The 17,364-nt window shown below is 59.3% G+C and overlaps 1 protein-coding gene across 6 annotated transcripts in view; it reads right to left on the reverse strand.

Annotated features, from left to right (window-relative positions):
- vav2 (vav guanine nucleotide exchange factor 2) overlaps window positions 1-17,364 on the reverse strand; it is a 271,817-nt gene that overhangs the window by 25,487 nt on the left and 228,966 nt on the right. The window lies entirely within an intron of this gene.

The raw sequence follows: 17,364 nt of genomic DNA on the forward strand, positions 1-17,364 counted from the left end.
GGGACATGGGGAAGGCACTGTGTCGATTCACGGGAAGGTTACCAGGGACATGGGGAAGGCACTGTGTCGATTCACAGGGAGGTTACCAGGGACATGGGAAAGGCACTGTGTCGATTCACGGGGCGGTTACCAGGGACATGGGGAAGGCACTGTGTCGATTCACAGGGAGGTTACCAGGGACATGGGGAAGGCACTGTGTCGATTCACGGGGAGGTTACCAGGGACATGGGGAAGGCACTGTGTCGATTCACAGGGAGCTGACCAGGGACATGGGGAAGGCACTGCGTCGATTCACAGGGAGGTTACCAGGGACATGGGGAAGGCACTGTGTCGATTCACAGGGAGGTTACCAGGGACATGGGGAAGGCACTGCGTCGATTCACGGGGCGGTTACCAGGGACATGGGGAAGGCACTGTGTCGATTCACAGGGAGGTTACCAGGGACATGGGGAAGGCACTGTGTCGATTCACGGGGCGGTTACCAGGGACATGGGGAAGGCACTGTGTCGATTCACAGGGAGGTTACCAGGGACATGGGGAAGGCACTGCGTCGATTCACGGGGCGGTTACCAGGGACATGGGGAAGGCACTGTGTCGATTCACAGGGAGGTTACCAGGGACATGGGGAAGGCACTGTGTCGATTCACGGGGCGGTTACCAGGGACATGGGGAAGGCACTGTGTCGATTCACGGGGCGGTTACCAGGGACATGGGGAAGGCACTGCGTCGATTCACGGGGCGGTTACCAGGGACATGGGGAAGGCACTGCGTCGATTCACGGGGTGGTTACCAGGGACATGGGGAAGGCACTGTGTCGATTCACGGGGCGGTTACCAGGGACATGGGGAAGGCACTGTGTCGATTCACGGGGTGGTTACCAGGGACATGGGGAAGGCACTGTGTCGATTCACAGGTAGCTGACCAGGGACATGGGGAAGGCACTGTGTCGATTCACGGGGCGGTTACCAGGGACATGGGGAAGGCACTGCGTCGATTCACGGGGTGGTTACCAGGGACATGGGGAAGGCACTGCGTCGATTCACGGGGAGGTTACCAGGGATATGGGGAAGGCACTGTGTCGATTCACGGGGCGGTTACCAGGGACATGGGGAAGGCACTGTGTCGATTCACAGGGAGCGGACATGGGGAAGGCACTGTGTCGATTCACGGGGCGGTTACCAGGGACATGGGGAAGGCACTGTGTCGATTCACAGGGAGCTGACCAGGGACATGGGGAAGGCACTGTGTCGATTCACAGGGAGCTGACCAGGGACATGGGAAAGGCACTGTGTCGATTCACAGGGAGCGGACATGGGGAAGGCACTGTGTCGATTCACGGGGCGGTTACCAGGGACATGGGGAAGGCACTGTGTCGATTCACAGGGAGCTGACCAGGGACATGGGGAAGGCACTGTGTCGATTCACAGGGAGCTGACCAGGGACATGGGGAAGGCACTGTGTCGATTCACAGGGAGCTGACCAGGGACATGGGGAAGGCACTGCGTCGATTCACAGGGAGCTGACCAGGGACATGGGGAAGGCACTGTGTTGATTCACGGGGCGGTTACCAGGGACATGGGGAAGGCACTGCATCGAATCACGGGGAGGTTACCAGGGACATGGGGAAGGCACTGTGTCGATTCACGGGGCGGTTACCAGGGACATGGGGAAGGCACTGTGTCGATTCACAGGGAGGGTTACCAGGGACATGGGGAAGGCACTGCGTCGATTCACGGGGCGGTTACCAGGGACATGGGGAAGGCACTGTGTCGATTCACGGGGCGGTTACCAGGGACATGGGGAAGGCACTGTGTCGATTCACAGGGAGGTTACCAGGGACATGGGAAAGGCACTGTGTCGATTCACGGGGCGGTTACCAGGGACATGGGGAAGGCACTGTGTCGATTCACGGGGCGGTTACCAGGGACATCGGGAAGGCACTGTGTCGATTCACGGGGAGGTTACCAGGGACATCGGGAAGGCACTGTGTCGATTCACGGGGCGGTTACCAGGGACATGGGGAAGGCACTGTGTCGATTCACGGGAAGGTTACCAGGGACATGGGGAAGGCACTGTGTCGATTCACAGGGAGGTTACCAGGGACATGGGAAAGGCACTGTGTCGATTCACGGGGCGGTTACCAGGGACATGGGGAAGGCACTGTGTCGATTCACAGGGAGGTTACCAGGGACATGGGGAAGGCACTGTGTCGATTCACGGGGAGGTTACCAGGGACATGGGGAAGGCACTGTGTCGATTCACAGGGAGCTGACCAGGGACATGGGGAAGGCACTGCGTCGATTCACAGGGAGGTTACCAGGGACATGGGGAAGGCACTGTGTCGATTCACAGGGAGGTTACCAGGGACATGGGGAAGGCACTGCGTCGATTCACGGGGCGGTTACCAGGGACATGGGGAAGGCACTGTGTCGATTCACAGGGAGGTTACCAGGGACATGGGGAAGGCACTGTGTCGATTCACGGGGCGGTTACCAGGGACATGGGGAAGGCACTGTGTCGATTCACGGGGCGGTTACCAGGGACATGGGGAAGGCACTGTGTCGATTCACAGGGAGGTTACCAGGGACATGGGGAAGGCACTGTCGATTCACGGGGCGGTTACCAGGGACATGGGGAAGGCACTGTCGATTCACGGGGAGGTTACCAGGGACATGGGGAAGGCACTGTCGATTCACGGGGCGGTTACCAGGGACATGGGGAAGGCACTGTGTCGATTCACGGGGCGGTTACCAGGGACATGGGGAAGGCACTGTGTCGATTCACAGGGAGGGTTACCAGGGACATGGGGAAGGCACTGTGTCGATTCACGGGGAGGTTACCAGGGACATGGGGAAGGCACTGTGTCGATTCACAGGGAGGGTTACCAGGGACATGGGGAAGGCACTGTGTCGATTCACGGGAAGGTTACCAGGGACATGGGGAAGGCACTGTGTCGATTCACAGGGAGGGTTACCAGGGACATGGGGAAGGCACTGTGTCGATTCACGGGAAAGTTACCAGGGACATGGGGAAGGCACTGCGTCGATTCACGGGGAGGTTACCAGGGACATGGGGAAGGCACTGCGTCGATTCACGGGGCGGTTACCAGGGACATGGGGAAGGCACTGTGTCGATTCACAGGGAGGTTACCAGGGACATGGGGAAGGCACTGTGTCGATTACCAGGGAGGTTACCAGGGACATGGGGAAGGCACTGTGTCGATTCACGGGGCGGTTACCAGGGACATGGGGAAGGCACTGTGTCGATTCACGGGGCGGTTACCAGGGACATGGGGAAGGCACTGTGTCGATTCACGGGGCGGTTACCAGGGACATGGGGAAGGCACTGCGTCGATTCACGTGGCGGTTACCAGGGACATGGGGAAGGCACTGCGTCGATTCACGGGGAGGTTACCAGGGACATGGGGAAGGCACTGTGTAGATTCACGGGGCGGTTACCAGGGACATGGGGAAGGCACTGTGTCGATTCATGGGGCGGTTACCAGGGACATGGGGAAGGCACTGCGTCGATTCACGGGGCGGTTACCAGGGACATGGGGAAGGCACTGCGTCGATTCACGGGGAGGTTACCAGGGACATGGGGAAGGCACTGTGTCGATTCACAGGGAGCTGACCAGGGACATGGGGAAGGCACTGTGTCAATTCACGGGGCGGTTACCAGGGACATGGGGAAGGCACTGTGTCGATTCACAGGGAGCTGACCAGGGACATGGGGAAGGCACTGTGTCGATTCACAGGGAGCTGACCAGGGACATGGGGAAGGCACTGTGTCGATTCACAGGGAGCTGACCAGGGACATGGGGAAGGCACTGTGTCGATTCACGGGGCGGTTACCAGGGACATGGGGAAGGCACTGCATCGATTCACGGGGAGGTTACCAGGGACATGGGGAAGGCACTGTGTCGATTCACGGGGCGGTTACCAGGGACATGGGGAAGGCACTGTGTCGATTCACGGGGCGGTTACCAGGGACATGGGGAAGGCACTGTGTCGATTCACGGGGAGGTTACCAGGGACATGGGGAAGGCACTGTGTCGATTCACGGGGCGGTTACCAGGGACATGGGAAAGGCACTGTGTCGATTCACGGGGCGGTTACCAGGGACATGGGGAAGGCACTGTGCCCATTCACGGGGAGGTTACCAGGGACATGGGGAAGGCACTGCGTCGATTCACAGGGAGGGTTACCAGGGACATGGGGAAGGCACTGTGTCGATTCACAGGGAGGGTTACCAGGGACATGGGGAAGGCACTGTGTCGATTCACAGGGAGGTTACCAGGGACATGGGGAAGGCACTGTGTCGATTCACAGGGAGGGTTACCAGGGACATGGGAAAGGCACTGTGTCGATTCACAGGGAGGGTTACCAGGGACATGGGGAAGGCACTGTGTCGATTCACGGGAAGGTTACCAGGGACATGGGGAAGGCACTGTGTCGATTCACAGGGAGGGTTACCAGGGACATGGGGAAGGCACTGTGTCGATTCACAGGGAGGGTTACCAGGGACATGGGGAAGGCACTGTGTCGATTCACAGGGAGGTTACCAGGGACATGGGGAAGGCACTGTGTCGATTCACAGGGAGGGTTACCAGGGACATGGGAAAGGCACTGTGTCGATTCACAGGGAGGGTTACCAGGGACATGGGGAAGGCACTGTGTCGATTCACGGGAAGGTTACCAGGGACATGGGGAAGGCACTGTGTCGATTCACAGGGAGGGTTACCAGGGACATGGGGAAGGCACTGTGTCGATTCACGGGGCGGTTACCAGGGACATGGGGAAGGCACTGCGTCGATTCACGGGGAGGTTACCAGGGACATGGGGAAGGCACTGTGTCGATTCACGGGGCGGTTACCAGGGACATGGGGAAGGCACTGTGTCGATTCACGGGAAGGTTACCAGGGACATGGGGAAGGCACTGCGTCGATTCACGGGGCGGTTACCAGGGACATCGGGAAGGCACTGTGTCGATTCACGGGGCGGTTACCAGGGACATGGGGAAGGCACTGTGTCGATTCACAGGGAGGTTACCAGGGACATGGGGAAGGCACTGTGTCGATTCACGGGAAGGTTACCAGGGACATGGGGAAGGCACTGTGTCGATTCACAGGGAGCTGACCAGGGACATGGGGAAGGCACTGTGTCGATTCACAGGGAGCTGACCAGGGACATGGGGAAGGCACTGCGTCGATTCACAGGGAGGTTACCAGGGACATGGGGAAGGCACTGTGTCGATTCACGGGGCGGTTACCAGGGACATGGGGAAGGCACTGTGTCGATTCACGGTGCGGTTACCAGGGACATGGGGAAGGCACTGTGTCGATTCACGGGGCGGCTACCAGGGACATGGGGAAGGCACTGTGTCGATTCACGGGGCGGTTACCAGGGACATGGGGAAGGCACTGTGTCGATTCACAGGGAGCTGACCAGGGACATGGGGAAGGCACTGCGTCGATTCACGGGGCGGTTACCAGGGACATGGGGAAGGCACTGCGTCGATTCACGGGGAGGTTACCAGGGACATGGGGAAGGCACTGTGTCGATTCACGGGGCGGTTACCAGGGACATGGGGAAGGCACTGTGTCGATTCACGGGGAGGTTACCAGGGACATGGGGAAGGCACTGTGTCGATTCACGGGGCGGTTACCAGGGACATGGGGAAGGCACTGTGTCGATTCACGGGGCGGCTACCAGGGACATGGGGAAGGCACTGTGTCGATTCACAGGGAGCTGACCAGGGACATGGGGAAGGCACTGTGTCGATTCACAGGGAGCTGACCAGGGACATGGGGAAGGCACTGTGTCGATTCACAAGGAGCTGACCAGGGACATGGGGAAGGCACTGTGTCGATTCACAGGGAGCTGACCAGGGACATGGGGAAGGCACTGCGTCGATTCACAGTTAGCTGACCAGGGACATGGGGAAGGCACTGTGTTGTTTCACGGGGCGATTACCAGGGACATGGGGAAGGCACCGTGTCGATTCACGGGAAGGTTACCAGGGACATGGGGAAGGCGCTGTGTCGATTCACGGGGCGGTTACCAGGGACATGGGGAAGGCACTGTGTCGATTCACGGGAAGGTTACCAGGGACATGGGGAAGGCACTGTGTCGATTCACGGGGCGGTTACCAGGGACATGGGGAAGGCACTGTGCCGATTCACAGGGAGGTTACCAGGGACATGGGAAAGGCACTGTGTTGATTCACAGGGAGGTTACCAGGGACATGGGAAAGGCACTGTGTCGATTCACAGGGAGGTTACCAGGGACATGGGAAAGGCACTGTGTTGATTCACAGGGAGGTTACCAGGGACATGGGAAAGGCACTGTGTCGATTCACAGGGAGGTTACCAGGGACATGGGGAAGGCACTGCGTCGATTCACAGGGAGCTGACCAGGGACATGGGGAAGGCACTGTGTCGATTCACGGGGCGGTTACCAGGGACATGGGGAAGGCACTGTGTCGATTCACAGGGAGGTTACCAGGGACATGGGGAAGGCACTGTGTCGATTCACGGGAAGGTTACCAGGGACATGGGAAAGGCACTGTGTCGATTCACAGGGAGGTTACCAGGGACATGGGGAAGGCACTGTGTCGATTCACAGGGAGGGTTACCAGGGACATGGGGAAGGCACTGCGTCGATTCACGGGAAGGTTACCAGGGACATGGGGAAGGCACTGCGTCGATTCACGGGGCGGTTACCAGGGACATGGGGAAGGCACTGTGTCGAGTCACAGGGAGGTTACCAGGGACATGGGGAAGGCACTGTCGATTCACGGGGCGGTTACCAGGGACATGGGGAAGGCACTGTGTCGATTCACGGGGCGGTTACCAGGGACATGGGGAAGGCACTGTGTCGATTCACGGGGCGGTTACCAGGGACATGGGGAAGGCACTGTGTCGATTCACAGGAAGGTTACCAGGGACATGGGGAAGGCACTGCGTCGATTCACAGGGAGGTTACCAGGGACATGGGAAAGGCACTGTGTCGATTCACGGGGCGGTTACCAGGGACATGGGGAAGGCACTGTGTCGATTCACAGGGAGGTTACCAGGGACATGGGGAAGGCACTGTGTAGATTCACAGGGAGGTTTACCAGGGACATGGGGAAGGCACTGTGTCGATTCACAGGGAGGTTACCAGGGACATGGGGAAGGCACTGTGTCGATTCACGGGAAGGTTACCAGGGACATGGGGAAGGCACTGTGTCGATTCACGCGGAGGTTACCAGGGACATGGGGAAGGCACTGTGTCGATTCACGCGGAGGTTACCAGGGACATGGGGAAGGCACTGTGTCGATTCACGGGAAGGTTACCAGGGACATGGGGAAGGCACTGCGTCGATTCACGCGGAGGTTACCAGGGACATGGGGAAGGCACTGTGTCGATTCACGGGGCGGTTACCAGGGACATGGGGAAGGCACTGTGTCGATTCACGGGAAGGTTACCAGGGACATGGGGAAGGCACTGTGTCGATTCACGGGGCGGTTACCAGGGACATGGGGAAGGCACTGTGTGGATTCACAGGGAGGTTACCAGGGACATGGGAAAGGCACTGTGTCGATTCACGGGAAGGTTACCAGGGACATGGGGAAGGCACTGTGTCGATTCACGGGGAGGTTACCAGGGACATGGGGAAGGCACTGTGTCGATTCACGGGAAGGTTACCAGGGACATGGGGAAGGCACTGCGTCGATTCACGGGGAGGTTACCAGGGACATGGGGAAGGCACTGTGTCGATTCACGGGAAGGTTACCAGGGACATGGGGAAGGCACTGCGTCGATTCACGGGGCGGTTACCAGGGACATCGGGAAGGCACTGTGTCGATTCACGGGGCGGTTACCAGGGACATGGGGAAGGCACTGTGTCGATTCACAGGGAGGTTACCAGGGACATGGGGAAGGCACTGTGTCGATTCACGGGGCGGTTACCAGGGACATGGGGAAGGCACTGTGTCGATTCACAGGGAGGTTACCAGGGACATGGGGAAGGCACTGTGTCGATTCACGGGGCGGTTACCAGGGACATGGGGAAGGCACTGTGTCGATTCACGGGGAGGTTACCAGGGACATGGGGAAGGCACTGTGTCGATTCACGGGGCGGTTACCAGGGACATGGGGAAGGCACTGTGTCGATTCACGGTGCGGTTACCAGGGACATGGGGAAGGCACTGTGTCGATTCACGGGGCGGCTACCAGGGACATGGGGAAGGCACTGTGTCGATTCACGGGGCGGTTACCAGGGACATGGGGAAGGCACTGTGTCGATTCACAGGGAGCTGACCAGGGACATGGGGAAGGCACTGCGTCGATTCACGGGGCGGTTACCAGGGACATGGGGAAGGCACTGCGTCGATTCACGGGGAGGTTACCAGGGACATGGGGAAGGCACTGTGTCGATTCACGGGGCGGTTACCAGGGACATGGGGAAGGCACTGTGTCGATTCACGGGGAGGTTACCAGGGACATGGGGAAGGCACTGTGTCGATTCACGGGGCGGTTACCAGGGACATGGGGAAGGCACTGTGTCGATTCACGGGGCGGCTACCAGGGACATGGGGAAGGCACTGTGTCGATTCACAGGGAGCTGACCAGGGACATGGGGAAGGCACTGTGTCGATTCACAGGGAGCTGACCAGGGACATGGGGAAGGCACTGTGTCGATTCACAAGGAGCTGACCAGGGACATGGGGAAGGCACTGTGTCGATTCACAGGGAGCTGACCAGGGACATGGGGAAGGCACTGCGTCGATTCACAGTTAGCTGACCAGGGACATGGGGAAGGCACTGTGTTGTTTCACGGGGCGATTACCAGGGACATGGGGAAGGCACCGTGTCGATTCACGGGAAGGTTACCAGGGACATGGGGAAGGCGCTGTGTCGATTCACGGGGCGGTTACCAGGGACATGGGGAAGGCACTGTGCCGATTCACGGGGAGGTTACCAGGGACATGGGAAAGGCACTGTGTTGATTCACAGGGAGGTTACCAGGGACATGGGAAAGGCACTGTGTCGATTCACAGGGAGGTTACCAGGGACATGGGAAAGGCACTGTGTTGATTCACAGGGAGGTTACCAGGGACATGGGAAAGGCACTGTGTCGATTCACAGGGAGGTTACCAGGGACATGGGGAAGGCACTGCGTCGATTCACAGGGAGCTGACCAGGGACATGGGGAAGGCACTGTGTCGATTCACGGGGCGGTTACCAGGGACATGGGGAAGGCACTGTGTCGATTCACAGGGAGGTTACCAGGGACATGGGGAAGGCACTGTGTCGATTCACGGGAAGGTTACCAGGGACATGGGAAAGGCACTGTGTCGATTCACAGGGAGGTTACCAGGGACATGGGGAAGGCACTGTGTCGATTCACAGGGAGGGTTACCAGGGACATGGGGAAGGCACTGCGTCGATTCACGGGAAGGTTACCAGGGACATGGGGAAGGCACTGCGTCGATTCACGGGGCGGTTACCAGGGACATGGGGAAGGCACTGTGTCGAGTCACAGGGAGGTTACCAGGGACATGGGGAAGGCACTGTCGATTCACGGGGCGGTTACCAGGGACATGGGGAAGGCACTGTGTCGATTCACGGGGCGGTTACCAGGGACATGGGGAAGGCACTGTGTCGATTCACGGGGCGGTTACCAGGGACATGGGGAAGGCACTGTGTCGATTCACAGGAAGGTTACCAGGGACATGGGGAAGGCACTGCGTCGATTCACAGGGAGGTTACCAGGGACATGGGGAAGGCACTGCGTCGATTCACGGGGCGGTTACCAGGGACATGGGGAAGGCACTGTGTCGATTACCAGGGAGGTTACCAGGGACATGGGAAAGGCACTGTGTCGATTCACAGGGAGGTTACCAGGGACATGGGGAAGGCACTGTGTCGATTCACGGGGCGGTTACCAGGGACATGGGGAAGGCACTGTGTCGATTCACGGGGCGGTTACCAGGGACATGGGGAAGGCACTGTCGATTCACGGGGCGGTTACCAGGGACATGGGGAAGGCACTGTGTCGATTCACAGGGAGGTTACCAGGGACAGGGGGAAGGCACTGTGTCGATTCACGGGGCGGTTACCAGGGACATGGGGAAGGCACTGCGTCGATTCACGGGGAGGTTACCAGGGACATGGGGAAGGCACTGTGTCGATTCACGGGGCGGTTACCAGGGACATGGGGAAGGCACTGCGTCGATTCACAGGGAGGTTACCAGGGACATGGGGAAGGCACTGTGTCGATTCACGGGGCGGTTACCAGGGACATGGGGAAGGCACTGTGTCGATTCACAGGAAGGTTACCAGGGACATGGGGAAGGCACTGTGTCGATTCACAGGGAGGTTACCAGGGACATGGGGAAGGCACTGCGTCGATTCACGGGGCGGTTACCAGGGACATGGGGAAGGCACTGTGTCGATTACCAGGGAGGTTACCAGGGACATGGGAAAGGCACTGTGTCGATTCACAGGGAGGTTACCAGGGACATGGGGAAGGCACTGTGTCGATTCACGGGGCGGTTACCAGGGACATGGGGAAGGCACTGTGTCGATTCACGGGGCGGTTACCAGGGACATGGGGAAGGCACTGCGTCGATTCACGGGGAGGTTACCAGGGACATGGGGAAGGCACTGTGTCAATTCACAGGGAGCTGACCAGGGACATGGGGAAGGCACTGTGTCGATTCACAGGGAGCTGACCAGGGACATGGGGAAGGCACTGTGTCAATTCACAGGGAGGGTTACCAGGGACATGGGGAAGGCACTGTGTCGATTCACAGGGAGCTGACCAGGGACATGGGGAAGGCACTGCGTCGATTCACAGGGAGCTGACCAGGGACATGGGGAAGGCACTGTGTCGATTCATGGGGCGGTTACCAGGGACATGGGGAAGGCACTGCGTCGATTCACGGGGAGGTTACCAGGGACATGGGGAAGGCACTGTGTCGATTCACAGGGAGCTGACCAGGGACATGGGGAAGGCACTGTGTTGATTCACGGGGCGGTTACCAGGGACATGGGGAAGGCACTGTGTCGATTCACGGGGAGGTTACCAGGGACATGGGGAAGGCACTGTGTCGATTCACAGGGAGGTTACCAGGGACATGGGGAAGGCACTGTGTTGATTCACAGGGAGGTTACCAGGGACATGGGGAAGGCACTGTGTCGATTCACGGGGCGGTTACCAGGGACATGGGGAAGGCACTGCGTCGATTCACGGGAAGGTTACCAGGGACATGGGGAAGGCACTGCGTCGATTCACGGGGCGGTTACCAGGGACATGGGGAAGGCACTGCGTCGATTCACGGGAGGTTACCAGGGACATGGGGAAGGCACTGTGTTGATTCACGGGGCGGTTACCAGGGACATGGGGAAGGCACTGCGTCGATTCACGGGAGGTTACCAGGGACATGGGGAAGGCACTGTGTCGATTCACGGGAGGTTACCAGGGACATGGGGAAGGCACTGCGTCGATTCACGGGAGGTTACCAGGGACATGGGGAAGGCACTGCGTCGATTCACGGGGCGGTTACCAGGGACATGGGGAAGGCACTGTGTCGATTCACAGGGAGGTTACCAGGGACATGGGGAAGGCACTGCGTCGATTCACGGGAGGTTACCAGGGACATGGGGAAGGCACTGTGTCGATTCACGGGGCGGTTACCAGGGACATGGGGAAGGCACTGTGTCGATTCACAGGGAGGTTACCAGGGACATGGGGAAGGCACTGCGTCGATTCACAGGGAGCTGACCAGGGACATTGGGAAGGCACTGTGTTGATTCACGGGGCGATTACCAGGGACATGGGGAAGGCACTGTGTCGATTCACAGGGAGGTTACCAGGGACATGGGAAAGGCACTGTGTCGATTCACGGGGCGGTTACCAGGGACATGGGGAAGGCACTGTGTCGATTCACAGGGAGGTTACCAGGGACATGGGGAAGGCACTGTGTCGATTCACAGGGAGGTTACCAGGGACATGGGGAAGGCACTGTGTCGATTCACGGGGCGGTTACCAGGGACACGGGGAAGGCACTGTGTCGATTCACGGGAAGGTTACCAGGGACATGGGGAAGGCACTGTGTCGATTCACGGGGCGGTTACCAGGGACATGGGGAAGGCACTGTGTGGATTCACAGGGAGGTTACCAGGGACATGGGAAAGGCAGTGTCGATTCACGGGAAGGTTACCAGTGACATGGGGAAGGCACTGTGTCGATTCACGGGGCGGTTACCAGGGACATGGGGAAGGCACTGCGTCGATTCACGGGGAGGTTACCAGGGACATGGGGAAGGCACTGTGTCGATTCACGGGAAGGTTACCAGGGACATGGGGAAGGCACTGCGTCGATTCACGGGGCGGTTACCAGGGACATCGGGAAGGCACTGTGTCGATTCACGGGGCGGTTACCAGGGACATGGGGAAGGCACTGTGTCGATTCACAGGGAGGTTACCAGGGACATGGGGAAGGCACTGTGTCGATTCACGGGAAGGTTACCAGGGACATGGGGAAGGCACTGTGTCGATTCACAGGGAGCTGACCAGGGACATGGGGAAGGCACTGTGTCGATTCACAGGGAGCTGACCAGGGACATGGGGAAGGCACTGCGTCGATTCACAGGGAGGTTACCAGGGACATGGGGAAGGCACTGCGTCGATTCACGGGGCGGTTACCAGGGACATGGGGAAGGCACTGTGTCGATTCACAGGGAGCTGACCAGGGACATGGGGAAGGCACTGCGTCGATTCACGGGGCGGTTACCAGGGACATGGGGAAGGCACTGTGTCGATTCACGGGGCGGTTACCAGGGACATGGGGAAGGCACTGCGTCGATTCACGGGGAGGTTACCAGGGACATGGGGAAGGCACTGTGTCGATTCACGGGAAGGTTACCAGGGACATGGGGAAGGCACTGTGTCGATTCACGGGGCGGTTACCAGGGACATGGGGAAGGCACTGTGTCGATTCACAGGGAGGTTACCAGGGACATGGGGAAGGCACTGTGTCGATTCACGGGAAGGTTACCAGGGACATGGGGAAGGCACTGTGTCGATTCACAGGGAGCTGACCAGGGACATGGGGAAGGCACTGTGTCGATTCACAGGGAGCTGACCAGGGACATGGGGAAGGCACTGCGTCGATTCACAGGGAGGTTACCAGGGACATGGGGAAGGCACTGCGTCGATTCACGGGGCGGTTACCAGGGACATGGGGAAGGCACTGTGTCGATTCACAGGGAGCTGACCAGGGACATGGGGAAGGCACTGCGTCGATTCACGGGGCGGTTACCAGGGACATGGGGAAGGCACTGCGTCGATTCACGGGGCGGTTACCAGGGACATGGGGAAGGCACTGTGTCGATTCACAGGGAGGTTACCAGGGACATGGGGAAGGCACTGTCGATTCACGGAGCGGTTACCAGGGACATGGGGAAGGCACTGTGTTGATTCACGGGGCGGTTACCAGGGACATGGGGAAGGCACTGTGTCGATTCACGGGGCGGTTACCAGGGACATGGGGAAGGCACTGTGTCGATTCACAGGGAGGGTTACCAGGGACATGGGGAAGGCACTGTGTCGATTCACGGGGCGGTTACCAGGGACATGGGGAAGGCACTGTGTCGATTCACAGGGAGGTTACCAGGGACATGGGGAAGGCACTGTGTCGATTCACGGGGCGGTTACCAGGGACATGGGGAAGGCACTGTGTCGATTCACGGGGAGGTTACCAGGGACATGGGGAAGGCACTGTGTCGATTCACGGTGCGGTTACCAGGGACATGGGGAAGGCACTGTGTCGATTCACGGGGCGGCTACCAGGGACATGGGGAAGGCACTGTGTCGATTCACGGGGCGGTTACCAGGGACATGGGGAAGGCACTGTGTCGATTCACAGGGAGCTGACCAGGGACATGGGGAAGGCACTGCGTCGATTCACGGGGCGGTTACCAGGGACATGGGGAAGGCACTGCGTCGATTCACGGGGAGGTTACCAGGGACATGGGGAAGGCACTGTGTCGATTCACGGGGCGGTTACCAGGGACATGGGGAAGGCACTGTGTCGATTCACGGGGAGGTTACCAGGGACATGGGGAAGGCACTGTGTCGATTCACGGGGCGGCTACCAGGGACATGGGGAAGGCACTGTGTCGATTCACAGGGAGGTTTACCAGGGACATGGGGAAGGCACTGTGTCGATTCACAAGGAGCTGACCAGGGACATGGGGAAGGCACTGTGTCGATTCACAAGGAGCTGACCAGGGACATGGGGAAGGCACTGTGTCGATTCACAGGGAGCTGACCAGGGACATGGGGAAGGCACTGCGTCGATTCACAGTTAGCTGACCAGGGACATGGGGAAGGCACTGTGTTGTTTCACGGGGCGATTACCAGGGACATGGGGAAGGCACCGTGTCGATTCACGGGAAGGTTACCAGGGACATGGGGAAGGCGCTGTGTCGATTCACGGGGCGGTTACCAGGGACATGGGGAAGGCACTGTGTCGATTCACAGGGAGGTTACCAGGGACATGGGAAAGGCACTGTGTTGATTCACGGGGCGGTTACCAGGGACATGGGGAAGGCACTGTGCCGATTCACAGGGAGGTTACCAGGGACATGGGAAAGGCACTGTGTTGATTCACAGGGAGGTTACCAGGGACATGGGAAAGGCACTGTGTCGATTCACAGGGAGGTTACCAGGGACATGGGGAAGGCACTGCGTCGATTCACAGGGAGCTGACCAGGGACATGGGGAAGGCACTGTGTCGATTCACAGGGAGGTTACCAGGGACATGGGGAAGGCACTGTGTCGATTCACGGGAAGGTTACCAGGGACATGGGAAAGGCACTGTGTCGATTCACAGGGAGGTTACCAGGGACATGGGGAAGGCACTGTGTCGATTCACAGGGAGGGTTACCAGGGACATGGGGAAGGCACTGCGTCGATTCACGGGAAGGTTACCAGGGACATGGGAAAGGCACTGTGTCGATTCACAGGGAGGTTACCAGGGACATGGGGAAGGCACTGTGTCGATTCACGGGGCGGTTACCAGGGACATGGGGAAGGCACTGTGTCGATTCACGGGGCGGTTACCAGGGACATGGGGAAGGCACTGTGTCGATTCACGGGGCGGTTACCAGGGACATGGGGAAGGCACTGTGTCGATTCACGGGGCGGTTACCAGGGACATGGGAAAGGCACTGTGTCGATTCACGGGAAGGTTACCAGGGACATGGGGAAGGCACTGCGTCGATTCACAGGGAGGTTACCAGGGACATGGGGAAGGCACTGTGTCGATTCACGGGAAGGTTACCAGGGACATGGGGAAGGCACTGCGTCGATTCACAGGGAGGTTACCAGGGACATGGGGAAGGCACTGCGTCGATTCACGGGGCGGTTACCAGGGACATGGGGAAGGCACTGCGTCGATTCACGGGGCGGTTACCAGGGACATGGGGAAGGCACTGCGTCGATTCACAGGGAGGTTACCAGGGACATGGGGAAGGCACTGCGTCGATTCACGGGAAGGTTACCAGGGACATGGGGAAGGCACTGCGTCGATTCACAGGGAGGTTACCAGGGACATGGGGAAGGCACTGCGTCGATTCACGGGGCGGTTACCAGGGACATGGGGAAGGCACTGTGTCGATTCACGGGAAGGTTACCAGGGACATGGGGAAGGCACTGCGTCGATTCACAGGGAGGTTACCAGGGACATGGGGAAGGCACTGCGTCGATTCACGGGGCGGTTACCAGGGACATGGGGAAGGCACTGCGTCGATTCACGGGGCGGTTACCAGGGACATGGGGAAGGCACTGTGTCGATTACCAGGGAGGTTACCAGGGACATGGGAAAGGCACTGTGTCGATTCACAGGGAGGTTACCAGGGACATGGGGAAGGCACTGTGTCGATTCACGGGGCGGTTACCAGGGACATGGGGAAGGCACTGTGTCGATTCACGGGGCGGTTACCAGGGACATGGGGAAGGCACTGCGTCGATTCACGGGGAGGTTACCAGGGACATGGGGAAGGCACTGTGTCAATTCACAGGGAGCTGACCAGGGACATGGGGAAGGCACTGTGTCGATTCACAGGGAGCTGACCAGGGACATGGGGAAGGCACTGTGTCAATTCACAGGGAGGGTTACCAGGGACATGGGGAAGGCACTGTGTCGATTCACAGGGAGCTGACCAGGGACATGGGGAAGGCACTGCGTCGATTCACAGGGAGCTGACCAGGGACATGGGGAAGGCACTGTGTCGATTCATGGGGCGGTTACCAGGGACATGGGGAAGGCACTGCGTCGATTCACGCGGAGGTTACCAGGGACATGGGGAAGGCACTGTGTCGATTCACGGGGCGGTTACCAGGGACATGGGGAAGGCACTGTGTCGATTCACAGGGAGCTGACCAGGGACATGGGGAAGGCACTGCGTCGATTCACGGGGCGGTTACCAGGGACATGGGGAAGGCACTGTGTCGATTCACAGGGAGCTGACCAGGGACATGGGGAAGGCACTGCATCGATTCACGGGGCGGTTACCAGGGACATGGGGAAGGCACTGTGTCGATTCACGGGGAGGTTACCAGGGACATGGGGAAGGCACTGCGTCGATTCACGGGGAGGTTACCAGGGACATGGGGAAGGCACTGTGTCGATTCACAGGGAGCTGACCAGGGACATGGGGAAGGCACTGTGTTGATTCACGGGGCGGTTACCAGGGACATGGGGAAGGCACTGTGTCGATTCACGGGGAGGTTACCAGGGACATGGGGAAGGCACTGTGTCGATTCACAGGGAGGTTACCAGGGACATGGGGAAGGCACTGTGTTGATTCACAGGGAGGTTACCAGGGACATGGGGAAGGCACTGTGTCGATTCACGGGGCGGTTACCAGGGACATGGGGAAGGCACTGCGTCGATTCACAGGGAGGTTACCAGGGACATGGGGAAGGCACTGTGTCGATTCACGGGACGGTTACCAGGGACATGGGGAAGGCACTGCGTCGATTCACGGGAAGGTTACCAGGGACATGGGGAAGGCACTGTGTCGATTCACGGGGCGGTTACCAGGGACATGGGGAAGGCACTGCGTCGATTCACGGGGCGGTTACCAGGGACATGGGGAAGGCACTGCGTCGATTCACGGGAGGTTACCAGGGACATGGGGAAGGCACTGCGTCGATTCACGGGAGGTTACCAGGGACATGGGGAAGGCACTGTGTCGATTCACGGGAGGTTACCAGGGACATGGGGAAGGCACTGCGTCGATTCACGGGAAGGTTACCAGGGACATGGGGAAGGCACTGCGTCGATTCACGGGAGGTTACCAGG

The sequence above is a fragment of the Somniosus microcephalus genome, chromosome 23 (genome assembly GCF_052327205.1).
Source record: "Somniosus microcephalus isolate GS21.2 chromosome 23, FLI_Smic_1.0, whole genome shotgun sequence".
Lineage (NCBI taxonomy): Eukaryota > Metazoa > Chordata > Chondrichthyes > Squaliformes > Somniosidae > Somniosus > Somniosus microcephalus.